Consider the following 18,828-nt stretch of genomic DNA (forward strand, 5'->3'; position numbering starts at 1 on the left):
ATGGTCTTTCTTCTCTTGACCTCATCTTCTGAATTTTGCCTCATGGTCAACTCATGGGTCATGAGTGATCCTAAAAGTTTCTCCAATTGCAGTGTATTGAGGTCCTTTGCTTCCTGAATTGCTGTTACCTTGGCCTCCCAAACTCTTGGTAGAGACCTGAGAATTTTTCGCACCAATTCAGAGTTAGTATAAGACTTTCCTAAACTCTTTAGCCCATTTATGATTTCAGTGAAACGAGTAAACATTTCAGTTATGGACTCAGTGGATTCCATTTTAAACAATTCATACTTATGTACTAATATGTTTATTTTTGACTCCTTAACTAGATTTGTTCCTTCATGTGTGACCTCAAGTTTATCCCAAATTTCTTTTGCGGAGATGCATGTAGATATTCTATTGAATTCACTTACATCTAGTGAACAGTAAAGTACATTAATCGCTTTAGCATTTAGTTGTGCTAGTCTTCTATCACTTTCATTCCAATCCATTTCTGGTTTGGGTATGATAGTGCCCTCTATACTAATTGTGGGTGTGTGAGGTCCTCTAGTTATAATATACCACAATTCATAGTCTAGAGCTTGAATGAATATCCTCATCCTAGCTTTCCAGTATGTATAATTTGTGCCATTAAATAGAGGAAGTCTATTTGTGGATTGCCCCTCACTCATAGAACATTCCACTTGGGTTGTCATAATCTTTGTCTCTTGATTGTGAGATCAACAAATACTATATGAGCACCTTACTCTGATACCACTTGTTGCCCAAGGTGACAAGCCAAGAGGGGGGGTGAATTGGTTTCTCTTAATTTTTACTATCTTACTTTAGTCAATTGATGAATGAGTGAAATTAGAACAATGCACACTACAAACACACAAGAAATATAGTGGTTCGGTGCTCTCCTAAGCACCTACGTCCACTCTCCAAGCGACCCCTTGGGAATTTACTATAATCCCGCGGATTACAGTTGGATTGTTTTCCGAGCTCACAATCCAAAAACCTTTACACTTTGATTTTTCGGGATCACCAAAAACCTATGTTGGTTTTACGGGCTCACCAACGAACCTTCACAATTGGTTTTACGGGTTCACCAATAAACCTACACCGTTGGTTTTGCGGGCTCATCAACAAACCTTTACAAGGTGATTAATAAAAAGAAAGAAGAAAGTTGAAGCTCCTAGATGAGCAAATATAACATTTATAAGCCACAAAGAAGAGTTTAGAGAATAGTTATCGCTTGATGAGACTTCTCTCTTCCTTGTCAAGAATGCTTCACTCTTCAAGGGTGGATGGAGCTTTTAATATCTCTTGGAGTCTGCTCAACCACTTCCTTTTTGACTCTTGAATGAAGCACTTGGATGAAGAAGATTAGGGCACTTGTCTTTCTTGTGTAAGCTTTTATATTTTGCAAAAGGATGTTTCCTCTGATGAATAGTGTCACTTTAAATAGTTTCCTTCATCCATTGGACAAGCCCCAATGGTTAGAATTCAAAAACTAGCCATTACTCACTGTTGGAAGGTCAAAAAGTACTTCTGCAGAACTAGCCGTTATGGTTCTGCCAGTGCTTGGGTCGACTCAACTTTTACTGGGGTCGACCCAACTTTCACTTGGGTCGACTCAACTTTTACTGGGGTCGACCCTCTCAGAACCACAGAACCTTGTATTTCAGCCTTCCTTTACTTGGGTCGACTCAACACCTTTTTGGGTCGACTCAAGGTTCAGTTGGGTCGACTCAACTTCCACTTGGATCGACCCTCTCAGGGTTTCAAGAGAACCTATTTTTGAATGTCGTTGCCTTTGGGTCGACTCATGTTAACTTGGGGTCGACTCAAGTTTGGGTCGACTCAAGTTTCATTTGGGTCGACCCTCTCAGGGTTTCCAGAGAACTGTTTTCTTGAGGCTTGAGGATTGGATCGACTCATCCTTTTCTTGGGTCAACCCAAGTACTGTTCATCCGTGCCATTTTTGTAGAAGTGTGCCATATGGTTTTTTGATATGCCGGGGTCGACTCAATCAATCTTGGGGTTGACTCAATCCACACTTTGCTGCAACTTAAGGTTAGATTCATCCATACAATCCATGAAATAACCTTTAAACAATTTTGAATATATGTCATGGTAGTGCTACATACTCCAAACAATGAAAATTACTATTGTCCACTTAAGAGTATGTTTCACTTGAAACTTTGCCAAATTAGAATTTAGAATTCACTATCCCTTTCCTATCACAAATTTTATCTCATTAATAATCATTGAAATACATTTTAATCTCATTATACTAATGTATCGAGAGTGACAGACTTATTAATGATGTATCGAATTAACTTGTAACATACTCTTAATTATTGTATTAATCATTAAAATACCACTATCATCCTCAAGAGGACAACCAACGTATATGTCACACAACGACCTAATCTTGATAATGTTGTCGTCCTTGTAACAACATATCATTTGGTCGCGAACTAGTTTTAGGACTCGATGATAAATCCTCCTTTATCATTAATAAGTCCTAAGGACTTCATCATATAAGAGTTCATTTGAAGATGTAAAATGATGAATAATGCCAAAAAAAAGACTTTATTGATTTGTCAATTCATTTACAAAATTCAATCATCAACATGCTGACGATTGACATTTAGGATACAATTCCCAACAACTCCCACTTAGCCTAAAGCCAATCGGCACAGTATCTATTACCCATCTTCGACTTGTGTTTGTTGAACTCTTTGATGCCGAGGACTTTGGTAAATGGGTCAGCCAGATTTTCTTTTGTGTCGATCTTCTGAAGATTAATATCATCTCGTTCGACGATCTCTCGAACCAAGTGGTAGCGACATAGAATATGCTTGGTCCGCTGATGTGCTTTGGGTTCTCTTGCTTGAGCTATGGCTCCAGTATTGTCACAAAATATAGACACTGGACCATCAATGGAGGACGTCACTCCAAGCTCGGTGATAAACTTTCGCAACCATACAGCTCCTTGGCGGCATCAGATGCTGCGATATATACTGCTTCACATGTAGAATCTACCACTGTATGCTACTTGGAACTCTTCCAGCAGATGACCCCACCCTTAAGAGTAAAGATATATCCCGACACGCTCTTGCTATCATCTTGATCTGACTGAAAACTTGAGTCGGTATATCCCTCAAGTTTTAAGTCAGAATCACCGTAGACCAGCCACTGATCTTTAATATTTCTCAAATACTTAAGGATGGTTTTTACAACCTTCCAGTGATTGCTACCTGGATCAGATTGGTATCTGCTCACTACTCCTAGTGAGTATGCTACGTATGGTCTAGTACATGTCATGGCATACATTATAGATCCCACTGCCGAAGCATATGGAATTCTATCCATACTCTCTCTCTCTTGAGGGGTTATCGGACAATCCCTCTTAGAGAGGTTAATTCCATGGCCCATCGAAAGATAGCCTTTTTTGGAATTAATCATACTGAACCTCTTCAGTATAGTATCAATGTATGTGGATTGAGATAATCTAAAAAATCTTCTAGATCTATCTTTATAGACCTTTATCCCTAGGATGTAAAATGCTTCTTCCAAATCCTTCGTGGCAAATTGAGATGATAGCCAAATCTTTATTTCTTGTAATGCAGGAATGTCATTCCCGATTAAAAGAATGTCATCCACATACAAAACACGAAATATGATAACTGAACCATTTGCCCATTTATAAATGCAAGGTTCCTCTTCATTCTTAATGAAGCCATACGATTTGATCACCTTATCAAATTGTATGTTCCAACTCCGTGAAGCTTGCTTTAATCCATAAATGAATTTTTGAAGCTTGCACACCTTAGACTCGTCTGCAGATATAAAACCTTCAGGTTGCATCATATACACCTCCTCTTCTAAATCTCCATTTAGAAAAGCGGTCTTTATATCCATTTGCCAGATTTCATAATCTAAGTGTGCTGCTATCGCAAGCATAATCCGAATGGATTGGAGCATTCACAGAAGAAAATATCTCGTCATAGTCAATACCATAACGTTGACGATATTCCTTAACAACCAGACGGGCTTTATAGGTCTCTACCTTTCCGTCTGCGCTCAATTTTCTTTTGAATATCCACTTACACCCTATGGGTTTAATCCCTTCGGGTGGGTCAACTAACGTCCATACATCATTGACCTTCATGGATTTCATTTTGGATTGCATGGCTCCAAACCATTTATCAGAGTTATACCTCTGCATCGCATCCATGTAGGTGATCGGATCCTCATCGTTTTCATCAAGTTCGACAGGATCTCCGTCCCGGACCAAGAAACCATAGTATCTGTCCGGCTGACGTGGTACTCTACCTGATCGCCTTAATGGTGCATCTAAGATGGGTTCTGGATCTGATCTAATCAAATTCGACTCAATTGGTTTAGTGGATGGTGTCGGGTCTTCTACATGTTGAACTTTCCTAAGCTCAACATTAGAGCTTTTAGTTCCTTCACTAAGAAATTCTTTCTCTAAGAAAATAGCTCTATTGCTTACGAACAACTTTTGTTCTTTAGCAAAGTAGAAGTAATATCCTTTATTTTCTTTAGGATAACCAACAAAGAAACATCTGTCAGACTTGGGTTCAAGTTTGTCTATTTTCAAACGTTTGACATATGCCGGACACCCCCAAACCCTAAGGTGAGAGAACGTCTAGTCTACATCTCATGTGGTGTTTTATTTACAGACTTACTTGAAACCTTATTTAGAATGTAGCAGGCTGACTCAAGTGCATATCCCCAAAAGGATATGGGCAGACTCACAAACCCCATCATGGATCGAACCATGTCTAATAGAGTTTGATTTCTCCTTTCTGATACACCGTTATACTGTGGTGTACCAGGAGGAGTCCATTGGGAGATAATCCCATTTTCTCCTAGATATGTCAAAAACTCACTGGTGAGGTATTCACCTCCTCGATCTGATCGAAGAGTTTTAATACCCTTTTCAGTTTGTTTTTCTACTTCATTACGATATAATTTGAACATTACAAATGATTCAGATTTATGTCTCATTAAAAAGACATAACCATACCTAGAAAGGTCATCTGTAAACGTAATCAAATATGAATACCCACCTCTAGCACTGTGTTCATTGGCCCACATACATCAGAATGTACAAGGGTCAATAAATCACTGGCTTGTTTACCTTTTTCGATAAAAGGTGATTTGGTCATTTTACCACGAAGACATGATTCACAGGTTGTCAATGATTCACAATCATTAACATTGAGGATTCACTCTTTACTTAACTTGTTCATCCTGTTCTTGTTAATATGACCTAGCCTAGGATGCCAAAGGTAGACGTCCGTGACATTATCTAATCTAGGATGCTTACTTGACGTGTACATTATATTAACAGGTTGTGATAACAAGTAGATGCCATTGCTCAATCGTCCATTCATTACAGTAACACCATTCATAATGATATCACAAGAACATTTCTTTATTGAAATTTCATAACCGTTCATGGCCAAAAGGCCTACGGAAATTGCATTCAATAAGAACGTAGGATAATAGTGACAATCAGTCAAGATAACTACATGAGAATTGAAAACAAGTTTGAGATTTTCTAAAGCTAGAACTGGAACAGATCTTCCATCTCCAACATTCAGGAATCTCTCGCTGTTTTCAAATCTCTCATTGACCTGAAGTCCTTGCAATGAATTGCATATATTAAACGGACTTCCAGTATCTAATACCCAGGTCGAATTATCACATATAGAGAAATTACAAGGTGTTATCATATAAATACCTTGATCAGCAACTGATTGCCCTTTTCTCTTGCTTGGCCTGTTCGGGTCAAGTGAGGTAAGGTACTGAGGACAATTCTTCTTCCAATGCCCCTGCTTCTCACAATAGAAGCATTCTGCCTGACTTTGGTCATCCTTAATCTTTTTGGTCTGACTATGCTGAGTTTTCAGCTTTCTATGCCAATTATTGAAGTTGGGACCAGTCAACTTGTCATTATCCAATAATGAGCGAAGTGACAAACTTGTGGCCATTTCTACATAAAAGAAAATTTTGCTATTAGTATATGAATTGACTAAACACAGTAGACTTGGACTTTAGTCTAAAGATACTTTCACTATTTTATACAAATTGGTAGCCTCTACCTCCAATTCGAAAAATTACTCCTAATTCTTTAGTGGGCACTAGAACCCAATAGATCGCATATAGGCCCGAGTGTGGCTCGGCTAACCCATATACACCTATTGGTAGGTTCTAAACTAGTTGCTTCACCAAGCAACTTCTAGTGATAATTTTGCCCTAGGTTCTTTGGCAGGCGTGTGGCGCCTCCACCGAATACCCTAGTCAGGTCCAACCATTAAATGATAGGATTAAGTCTAATCAACTAATAGACGACCAAGTCCGAGTGTGGCTCGGCTCACCTGACCGTCTATTGAAGGTACACTTAACTCATCATATATTGAATGACAATTCCAATGCTTGATAAGTACCAGGCGTGTCGCGCCTCCAATAATTATCAAAACATTGGACCCATTATCATCCAACTTAATGGAAGGCTATGACCTAGTTATCCCCATAACCATTTTATTTTAAGGACCTAATAATTTTAGAGAATTTCATAATTAGGATAGATGAGAAGATCCGGTTAGTCTAATTTCTTCCACTGACTTCACCAAATCAGATTAGACTCAAACCGGTTAAGGAGGCACCTTATAGGCATGGGCTAACTCGAATTATTAAGTGATCCAATCAAAATGTGATTGACCATGTCGGCCAGGTAAGTGAGATCGGTGGAAGGGATATGCCATTAACTCGACAAAGACGAATCAGTGCGAGTAGCTTCCAATTAAAAACCATCGGTCAAAACTGCCAAACTTACCTTAGACACCGACTGGTTAATCAATTTCGATTTGATTTCTCAAATGACTCAGACTACACCTCTGAGCCTAAATCAAGTTCCATCTTGGTCTAATCAAAGACATGGACTTGATCCATCTACAACTATTGTAAATTGACCTAGAATTTTCTTGATCTAATCTAGTTACTACAATTAGGTTTGATCAATTAATTCTATTTGTCCATGTATGATTCTGACCTTAGGTCTAACCCAATCCTAGGAACTTGATTCAAGCTAAGCCATATGCCCAAAGAATTATGCAATGTCAATTTGAGGATGATAGTGTTATTTTGATGATTAACAAGCAATAATCGAGAGTATGTTATAAGTTAATTCGATACTTCATTTATAAGTCTGTTACTCTCAGTATATTTGTATAACAAGTTAAAGATGCATTTCATTATTTACTTGGATGAATCTAACCTTGAGTTGCAGCAAAGTGTGGATTGAGTCGACCCCAAGGTTGGTTGGGTCGACCCCGGCACATCAAGAAAGCATTTGGCATACTTCTGCAAAAATGGCACAGATGAACAGTAAGTTGAGTCGACCCAAGGAAAGCATGAGTCGACCCAAACTTCAAGCTTCTCAACAACTCAGAAAATGGTTCTCTGGAAATACTGAGAGGGTCGACCCAAGATGAAGTTGAGTCGACCCAAGCTTGAGTCGACCCAAACCCTGAGAGGGTCGACCCAAAGGCAAGACAGAACAGATGACAGAAAATGTTCTCTGGAAACCCTGAGAGGGTCGACCCAAGAAGAAGTTGAGTCGACCCAACTGAACCTTGAGTCGACCCAAAGAAATGTTGGGTCGACCCAAGTGAAGGAAGGCTGAATTGCAAGTTTCTGTGGTTTTGAGAGGGTCGACCCAAGGAAAGGTTGAGTCGACCCAAGTGAAAGTTGGGTCGACCCAAGGACAGGTTGAGCCGACCCAAACACGGGCAGAAGCATAACGGCTAGTTCTGCAGAAATACTTTTTGTCCTTCCAACAGTGAGTAACGGCTAGTTTTTGAATCTAACCATTGGGGCTTGTCCAATGGATGAAGAAAACTATTTAAAGTGACACTATTCATCAGAGAGAACATCCTTTTGCAAGAATATCAAAGAGTACACAAGAAAGACAAAGTGCCCTAATCTTCTTCATCCAAGTGCTTCATTCAAGAGTCAAAAGAAAGTGGTTGAGCAGATTCAAAGAGTCATTAAGAGCTCCATCCACCCTTGAAGAGTGAAGCATCCTTGACAAAGAAGAGAGAAGTCACATCAAGCGATAACTATTCTCTAAACTCTTCTTTGTAGATTATATTGTTATATTTGCTCATCTAGGAGTTTAAATTTTCTTTCTTTGTTTATTAAACTCATTATAAAGGTTAGTTGGTTAGCCCGCAAAACCAACGGTATAGGTTGATTGGTGAATCCGTAAAACCAATTGTAAAGGTTCGTTGGTGAGCCCGGAAAACCAACATAGGTTCGTTGGTGAGCCCGTAAAACCAACATAGGTTTTTGGTGAACCCGGAAAACCAAAGTGTAAAGATTTTTGGATTGTGAGCCCGGAAAACAATCCAACTGTAATCCGCGGGATTATAGTGAATTCCCAAGAGGTCGCTTGGGGAGTGGACGTAGGTGCTAAGGAGAGCACCGAACCACTATACTTCTTGTTGTTTGTATTGTGATTTGTTTAATTCCACTAACTCATCATTTAACATAAGTAAGATAGTTAAAATTAAGAGAAACCAATTCACCCCCCTCCCTCTTGGCTTGTCACCTTGGGCAACAAGTGGTATCAGAGCAAGGTGCTCCAATAGTACTTATTGATCTCACAATCAAGAGTTAAAGATCATGACAACCCAAGTGGGATGTTCTATGAGTGAGGGGCAATCCACAAATAGACCTCCTCTATTTAATGGCACAAATTACACATACTGGAAAGCTAGGATGAGGATATTCATTCAAGCTTTAGACTATGAATTATGGTACATCATTACTAGAGGACCTCACACACCCACACTTAATATAGAAGGCACTATCATACCCAAACCAGAAATGGATTGGAATGAAAGTGATAGAAGATTGGCACAGTTAAATGCAAAAGCAATTAATGTACTTTATTGCTCATTAGATGTAAGTGAATTTAATAGAATATCTACTTGCATCTCTGCTAAAGAAATTTGGGACAAACTTGAGGTCACTCATGAAGGGACTAATCATGTTAAGGAGTCAAAAATAAACATATTAGTACATAAGTATGAGTTATTTAAAATGGAATCCACTGAGTCCATAACTGATATGTTTACTCGTTTTTCTGAAATTATAAATGGGCTTAAGAGTTTAGGAAAGTCTTATACTAACTCTGAATTGGTGCGAAAAATTCTCAGGTCTCTACCAAGAGTTTGGAAGGCCAAGGTAACTGCAATTCAGGAAGCTAAGGACCTCAACACACTACAATTAGAGGAACTTCTAGGATCACTCATGACCCATGAGTTGACCATGAGGCAAATTCAGAAGATGAGGTCAAGAGAAGAAAGCCCATTGCCCTAAAGTCTACCACCCCTAAATAACAAACTGAGTCGGAAGATTCAGATGATGATGATGAATTGGATGAAGAAGGAATGGCTATGCTTGGAAGAAAATTCAGAAAGTTTATGAGAGGTAAGAATAGATTTCATAAAAAGAAACCCTTCTTCAAAGATAGCTCAAGCAAAGAAAAGGGTAAGGACAAAGAAAAGGAAAAAAAAACTCCTATTTGTTATGAGTGTAACAAACCCGGGCATTATAAGATAGATTGCCCAGAATTGAAATGGATGGCAAGAAAATTGAAAAAGAAGAACTTCAGGGCTGAATGGAGTGAAAGTGAGGAGTCAAGTTCAGAAGAGGAAAATCATCAAGAGACGGCCCAAATGTGTCATATGGCCAATGACGATGAGGTAGATTCTGAACTTGAATGTGATTTTACTGTTGATGAATTACATGATGCATTTTTAGAACTAATGGAAGAACATAAAAAACTAATCAATAAAAATAAAGTTCTAAAAGAAGAAAATCAATCTCTTATCAAAGATAAGTTAAAACTTTCTCATAACTATGAAACATTAAGTAGGAAACTCACAAATGAAACCAAGAATCTAATTGCTGAAAATGTCAAGTTAAAAGAAGATGCTGAAAAATATAAATCCTTAGTAGATAAGTTTACACTTAGTTCAACCAAATTAAATATGATTCTTGATAGTCAAAAAGCTGTATATGATAAGGTTGGATTAGGTTATAAAACAAATAGGAATCAAAAATACTTAAAGAACATTTTTGTTAAAGCTAAAAATGAAAATATTACTTGTCATTGCTGCAATAAATCAGGACATAAAGCATATGAATGTAACTATAGAGAGTCCAGTCAAAACAAATTGAGTAATAATCATAAGATCAAATTCAAGAAAGTTTGGGTTCCAAAAGGAACATCAAGTACTAACCCTAAAGGACCCAACATAGTTTGGGTACCTAAAGCTCTTTCTTGATATTTATTGCAGGGGTGTCTTGCAGCTAATAAAGAGAAAAAACGATGGTATCTAGATAGCAGCTGTTCAAGACACATGACCGGTGACGTAGACCAATTTGTCACCTTGGAATCTAAGAAGGGTGGAGTAGTAACCTATGGAGACAATGGTAAAGGGTATATCATTGGAAAGGATAAAATTTTCATTACTCCATCTATTTTCATAGAAAATGTCTTATTAGTTAAGGGTTTGAAACATAACCTACTTAGCATAAGTCAATTTTGTGATAAAGGATTTAAAGTCATATTTGAAGCATCAGTATGCATAATCACAAATCCTAAAGATAATAGCATTGTACTTGTAGGACAAAGGTAAAGAAATATTTACATGGTAGATCTTCATGATTTAGGCAAGAAAAATGGATTATGCTTAATTACTAATGAAGAAAAGAAAATTGAAACAAGTTGGCTTTGGCATCGTAGACTAGGACATGCTAGTATGGAATTAATATCAAAACTAGTCAATAAGGAATTAATAAAAGATGTGCCAAAATTGATTTTTGAAAAGGACAAAATCTGTGGACCATGCTCATTGGAAAAACAAACTAAATCATCCTTCAAATCAAAGAATATAGTATCAACAACTAGGCCTTTTGAACTCATACATATGGATCTATTTGGACCCACTAGAACTGCGAGTCTAGGAGGGAAGAAGTATGGACTAGTTATTGTAGATGGTCTTTCAAGATATACATGGGTTTCATTTTTGGCACATAAGAATGAAGCATTTTCAGAATTCTTGAAACTTTATAATAATATCACAAATGAAAAGAAGCTCACATTAGTAGCAATTCGAAGTGATCATGGTACTGAATTTGAAAATCAACACTTTGAAGAATTTTGTAATAAAAATGGTATTTCACATCAATTTTCAGCACCTAGAACGCCTCAACAAAATGGGGTTGTTGAAAGGAAAAACAGGACATTGGCAGAAATGGCACGCACGATGTTGTGTGAGTCAAATCTTCCAAAGTACTTTTGGGCTGAAGCTATAAGCACTGCTTGCCATATTCTAAATCGAGTTTTAATACGACCAATAACCAAGAAAACTCCTTATGAACTTTGGAAGAATAAGAAACCAACTGCTAAATATCTTAGAGTATTTGGATGTAGATGTTTCATCTTAAACAATGGCAAGGAGAATCTAAGTAAATTTGATGCCAAGTCAGATGAAGATATCTTCCTAGGATACTCCACATCTAGCAGGGCATACAGAGTATTCAATAAAAGAATCCTTGTAGTCGAAGAGTCAGTTAATATCATATTTGATGAGTCTGATAGTGAGTCTGCTATGAAAGAAAATATTCTTGATGATGATACAGGAATTATTAACTTTGAAAAGTTGAATATTGATGACATGCCAATTCAAGATAAGGAAGATGATTGCGTGCCACCACAATCTCAAAACTTGCCAAAGGAATGGAGGTATGCATCTGGACACCCTAAAGACTTAATCATTGGTGATCCATCTCAAGGGGTAAGAACTCGATCCTCTCTCAGAAATTTAAATGATTGTCTTGCTTTTGTTTCACAATTAGAACCTAAGACTTATGAAGAAGCTGAAAAAGATACTAATTGGATAAATGCCATGCAAGAAGAATTAAATCAATTCAAAAGAAGTAATGTATGGACATTAACTGAAAGACCAAAGCATAACTCTGTAATTTGAACAAAATGGATCTTTAGAAATAAATTAAATGAAAATAGGTTAGTTATAAGAAATAAAGCTAGACTTGTAGCTAAGGGATACAATCAAGAAGAAGGGATAGATTTTGATGAAACATTTGCTCCTGTAGCTAGATTAGAGGCTATTAGATTACTTTTAGCATTTGCATGTTTCATGGATTTCAAATTGTATCAAATGGATGTAAAAAGTGCATTCTTAAATGGTTTTATAGAGGAAGAAGTATATGTAGAGCAACCTCCTGGTTTTGAGAATCATGAATTGCCAAATCATGTGTTTAGATTACATAAGGCATTATATGGATTGAAGCAAGCACCTAGGGCTTGGTATGATCGATTAAGCAAATTTCTGCTTAATAATGACTTTAGTAGAGGCAATGTAGATAAAACACTGTTTCTCAAAAGAAAGGACGAAAATCTATTAGTGGTACAAATATATGTAGATGACATAATCTTTGGTGCCACAAATGATACTCTTTGCAAAGAATTTGCTGATCTAATGCATGGAGAATTCGAAATGAGTTTGATGGGAGAACTAAGTTTCTTTCTAGGATTACAAATCAAACAAACTAAAGAAGGTATTTTCATTCATCAAACTAAGTATACAAAGGAAATACTAAAGAAGTTTGGGAATGAAAATCATAAGGGAGTAGGCACTCCAATGAATCCTACTAGTAAGCTAGACAAAGATGGAAAAGGAAAGAGTATTGATATTAAGCTTTATAGAGGACTAATTAGATCCTTGCTCTACCTTACTGCTAGTAGACCAGACATCGTATTTAGTGTAGGAATATGTGCTAGATACCAATCAGATCCTAAGGAGTCACATTTAAGTGCTGTTAAAAGAATCCTTAGATATTTAAGAGGAACTACAAACATAGGATTATGGTACTCAAGAGACTCCTGTCTAGATTTGCTTGCATACTCAGATGCTGATTTTGCTGGATGCAAATTAGATAGGAAGAGCACTAGTGGAACATGTCAATTCTTAGGAAACAACTTAGTATCATGGTTTAGCAAAAAGCAGAATTCAGTGGCACTGTCAACAGCTGAAGCTGAATATATAGCTGCTGGCAGTTGTTGTGCTCAAGTACTATGGCTTAAGCAACAACTAGAGGACTATGGAGTTAAGCTAGATAATATTCCTATTAAGTGTGATAATACTAGTGCCATCAACCTTACTAAAAATCCGGTTCAGCATTCTAAAGCCAAACACATAGAAATAAGATATCATTTTATTAGGGATCATGTGCAAAATGAAAACATATGTATTGAGCATATATGCACTGAAAAACAATTAGCCGACATATTCACAAAATCCTTAAGTGAAGATAGATTCTGCACGCAAAGGAGGGAATTAGGCATATGTGATCCTTTCTATTGAAGAGATATAAAAGGGAGCAAGCAGTCTCATGATACATTCCTCCCATTTCTAGAAACCCATGAAACATGAGTCAAAATTGTCATATATAGATTCCTTACTCATGTATCATTGTCCCAGAAAGAATTTGTAAGGATTGGAAGCAAGAAAAATTTTTAGAAGCAAAAAGAAAGAGAAAGGAAAAAATTCTGAACTTGGGTCGACCCAACCCAGAATAGGGTCTACCCAACATTGAGTCGACCCAAGAAAATTCTTGAGTCGACCCAACGTCGGGACTCCACTGTTAAAAGGGGGACCCGTGAGCTTTTTTAGGGCACTGTTTGCCCTTGTCCTCTTCTGAAAACTCTATTCCCCACTCTCCAAACTCCTCCAATCAACTCCAAATGCTAGATTACTTCAAGATCTTGGAGAAATGGAACCCAAAAGAGCCGTAGCCAAGAGATCCGAGAGAGTCTCACGGATCCAACGTGAGGAAAGAGAAGCTACGGAGCCATCTACAGTGTCTCCACAACGTGAGGCACGTGCAGAGCCACCTCCTCCTCCTTCTCCCTCAGTACAACTTGCAAAGTTTGTAGGGAGACCGGTTACAACGGGGAGAAGGATCCATCCGAGTTCTTTGATCAAGAAGGGTTCCATTTGGGGGAATGGATCCGAAGGCAAGGTTGGGAGTATCTTTGCTCCCTAGATGTGATGATCTACCCCGGACTAGTTCGGAAGTTCTATGCCTTCCTCAAAACTGGAATGGGAGGGCTCATTTCGGAAGTTCGATGAGTTAGGGTTCGAGTTTCCGAGGAGAGTTTGAGTGAGTTGCTTCATCTCCCCTGCGAAGGAGCAACTCCAAAAAAGCCAAAAAACAAGATGAGAGCCCTGCAGTTGATAATGGAGAATGAAGACTGATGAGAGCACAAAAGTGCAATCATCGTACCACCATAATTAGTATTATAGTTAATTTTTAATAATAAAATTAATTAATTAACATTGTATTTGTGTTTGAGTGCAAGGAGTCCAAAAGACCCAATAACATTGGGTTTGAGTGACTGAGTCCAATGCGCAGCAGCCCAAGCTCAATTCAAGTCCAACTCTTCCCGGATCCACGGCAGATCAGCTCCTCCAAGCCACCCCGTCGATCATGCTTCCAGCGGTCCCACAACATCCAGATCTTCCGTGATGAAGCAATGCCCGTTTCTCCTCCCAGCCGTCCACGGATCACCATCAGCTCCTTCCGCATTCAGTTCCCACCTTCCGATTCCAGGCCGTCCGCATTCTCCGCGATCCATCCCGTGATGCACTCCCGCAGCTCTTCCACGATCAAGACTGCAGCCCCTCCTCCTCAGCGCGCGTCTCCTCCTTCCGCTTTCACCGTGCCAGCAACGCCCGGAATCCCCTCTCCCGGATTCAAGATCCCCGCGACCCAATCCCAGCTGTGCGCCCATCCCGTGATCCCCGCCTTCCTTCCGCGATCCGGAAACCCAGCAGCCTCCCAGCAAGGCAGATCCCAGCCGTGATCTCACAGTCGCTGCCAGCCGTCAAGCCCGGATCCGCGTCGCCACCTTCCATGCCAGCCACCGTGCCAGCAACGCCCGCGTTCTTCATGCGCTGCAAGCATCCCGTCCGCCCACTGCATCTCCTCCCTTCCGATTTCAAGCGCCCGTCCGCGGCTATAAAAGGAGAAGGAGGAAGAGAAGAGAGGGGTGCTCGGTGGAATCCAAGAAGGGATAGAGAAGAGTGCTCGGTTTTGGGGTTGAGGCCAAGAACCAGGGAAGGAGAGGTGTGCTCGGCTGCTTCGGTTGATCCAAGGAAGAAGAAGGAGCTCGGCTGCTTCGGCGGAGAAGAAAAAAAAACAGAAGAAACAGAGCATTGCTCTGTTCGTTTGGAGAAGAAAGAAAGAAAAAAAAAAGTATTTTATGTTGTTCCACCGTGGGAGAGAAAGGGAGATGTTTTCTTTCTTTTATTTTTGTTATTTCCTTCCTTTATTTTAATTGCAGAAGAAAGGTAGCATCAAGCTACCAATATTCATTTCTAGCATTGTAATCAATTTAGTTTTCTAAATCTATCATTTTTCTTTCATGCAATCCCTGTTCTAGATTCAAATTAATTTCTATTTTTTTATGCAATCTTTTAATTTTTCTTTGATGCAATATATTTAATTTTCTTTTATGAAATTTATGTTTCACGCTTCAATCTTCTTAGTGCCGTCTATTTTAATTTATGCCAAAACTTTTTTTCTGATTAATTAAATAAATGCTTTTCGAATCTAAGTACCTGTCTTTTAGTTAATTTCAATTAGAAAACATTCAACATCCTCAAAATAATGTTTTTTTTTTATCATTCAAAAATCGATTTCAAATCCGAGTGGACGTTCTAATTTTTATGCAACTCCAATCGCCTCCCTGTGGATCGACCTCTTACAACCGCTATTTTTCGAGTAGGAAAGGTAAGAGTAGAATTAAATTTAAACTTTGTTCGTCGGTTCTAACAACGATCTGTCTAGCATATTTTTAGGTAGACAGGAATCGGACGAACAAAGACTTCGACTTTTCCGAGAAGGTAATAGCAAGCTCTCTTTCTGCAGAAATGAGGTTATTGCTCAGCATCATAAATAGGATTTTATTTCCGAAGAGCGGGAGATTCGATCTCATCACAGAGCGAGATCTAGTAGTGATGGAGCATATTATTCAGGGTATTCTCCTGAATCTCTCGGCCATGATCCTGAGGCAGATGAGGAAAGTGATCTGCAACTCCAGAGTATCCCTGCCTTATGGTATGATACTCACCTTGATCTTCCGATAGCACGACATATCTGTCGAGGGGGAGGTATCCAGGCATCTACTTTTTGCTGATACATACACTGCACGATCACTTATCCGCATGGGCTATGAGAAAGTGAACGGGCAGTGGATTCACACTAGAGCAGGGATTCAGGGTGATGCACCAGAGGGTGATGCACCAGATATTGGAGACCCTATCCCTGAGGATGAGGAGCATATGGATCATCCTACTGCACCTTCTGAGGCTGGACCATCGTCATCTGTTCCTGCGGGACATACAGATGAGTTCTGGAGTAGGATGACTGAGCTTATGTCAGCTCAGGCGAGGACTATCATTGATGGGCTGACGAGCCGACTAGATATCATGTCTGCTGAGATCAGTGATCTGAGGGAGCAGATAGGAGCTCTACGGAGAGAGAGAGAGACTCATGGACCATCTGTGCCACAGGCTGCTGAGTCAGAGATTTCGGCACAGAGTCATCCAGCTCACCGTGCTCCACGCCAGACTCAGTCTTATCAGGCTCGACCTCTCCTCGCCACGTACACTAGGAGGATGAGGACTAGATCCCAGCCATTAGATACTCCCTAGGCTGATATTAGTATTTCTGTTTAGAGCCTAGGATAGGTATCTAGTTCTCATATGTATTTTGTGTTTATCATGTATTTTGAACTTTGATTGAGGAACATTATATTTGCTTTTGTTTTTGGCATGATTGTACTAAAATGTTCCTATTTTGATCAATGAAGTTTGAATGTTTGTTATTTATTGTGTCTATTCCCATGCACCTATTTGATGATAACAAAAAGGAAGAAAAGTAAAGAAAGAGAAATAAGTTGTGTAAGAAAAGAGAAATAACTTGTAAAACAAATTGAAAATTATAATGAAAAAGCATATACATTTAAGGGGGAGCAATTTGTAACAATGAAAATGATCAAATCAAAAATTTCTATCAAATTTTAGAATTTGGCACATAGAATTTCAGAATTTGGCACGCACCTTTCATACCTCGATACATAACCTGAAACTCATGTTTTATCTCAAATTTTTGGAGTTTCATCTTTAATGAAATATAAATAAAAGGGAGAGCAATTCAAAAAGTCAAATTGGAAATATTTGAATGATATAGGGGGAGACTTCACTCTCATATTTGAAAAGCTGAAATTCAGCAATTTGAGCCCTTGTAAAACTGATTTTAAGATAAGTATCAATAGGCTCATACTCTATATTTTGTAATCATCAAAAAGTGGGAGATTGAGGATGATAGTGTTATTTTGATGACTAACAAGCAATAATCGAGAGTATGTTATAAGTTAATTCGATACTTCATTTATAAGTCTGTTACTCTCAGTATATTTGTATAACAAGTTAAAGATGCATTTTATTATTTACTTGGATGAATCTAACCTTGAGTTGCAGCAAAGTGTGGATTGAGTCGACCCAAGGTTGATTGGGTCGACCCCGGCACATCAAGAAAGCATTTGGCACACTTCTGCAAAAATGGCACAGATGAACAGTAAGTTGGGTCGACCCAAGGAAAGCATGAGTCGACCCAAACTTCAAGCTTCTCAACAACTCGGAAAATGGTTCTCTAGAAATACTGAGAGGGTCGACCCAAGATGAAGTTGAGTCGACCCAAGCTTGAGTCGACCCAAACCCTGAGAGGGTCGACCCAAAGGCAAGACAGAACAGATGACAGAAAAGGTTCTCTGGAAATCCTGAGAGGGTCGACCCAAGAAGAAGTTGAGTCGACCCAACTGAACCTTGAGTCGACCCAAAGAAATGTTGTGTCGACCCAAGTGAAGGAAGGCTGAATTGCAAGTTTCTGTGGTTCTGAGAGGGTCGACCCAAGGAAAGGTTGAGTCGACCCAAGTGAAAGTTGGGTTGACCCAAGGACAGGTTGAGACGACCCAAACACGGGCAGAAGCATAACGGCTAGTTCTGCAGAAGTACTTTTTGTCCTTCCAACAGTGAGTAACGGCTAGTTTTTGAATTCTAACCATTGGGGCTTGTCCAATGGATGAAGAAAACTATTTAAAGTGGCACTATTAATCAGAGAGAACATCCTTTTGCAAGAATATCAAAGAGTACACAAGAAAGACAAAGTGCCCTAATCTTCTTCATCCAAGTGCTTCATTCAAGAGTCAAAAGAAAATGGTTGAGCAGATTCAAAGAGTCATTAAGAGCTCCATCCATCCTTGAAGAGTGAAGCATCCTTGACAAAGAAGAGAGAAGTCACATCAAGCGATAACTATTCTCTAAACTCTTCTTTGTAGATTATATTGTTATATTTGCTCATCTAGGAGTTTAAATCTTCTTTCTTTGTTTATTAAACTCATTGTAAAGGTTAGTTGGTTAGCCCGCAAAACCAACGGTATAGGTTGATTGGTGAATCCGTAAAACCAATTGTAAAGGTTCGTTGGTGAGCCCGGAAAACCAACATAGGTTCGTTGGTGAGCCCGTAAAACCAACATAGATTTTTGGTGAACCTGGAAAACCAAAGTGTAAAGATTTTTGGATTGTGAGCCCGGAAAACAATCCAACTGTAATCCGCGGGATTATAGTGAATTTCCAAGGGGTCGCT

The sequence above is a fragment of the Phoenix dactylifera genome, chromosome 18 (genome assembly GCF_051530095.1).
Source record: "Phoenix dactylifera cultivar Ajwa chromosome 18, Ajwa_hap1_PhDact_Kaust_v1.1, whole genome shotgun sequence".
NCBI lineage: Eukaryota > Viridiplantae > Streptophyta > Magnoliopsida > Arecales > Arecaceae > Phoenix > Phoenix dactylifera.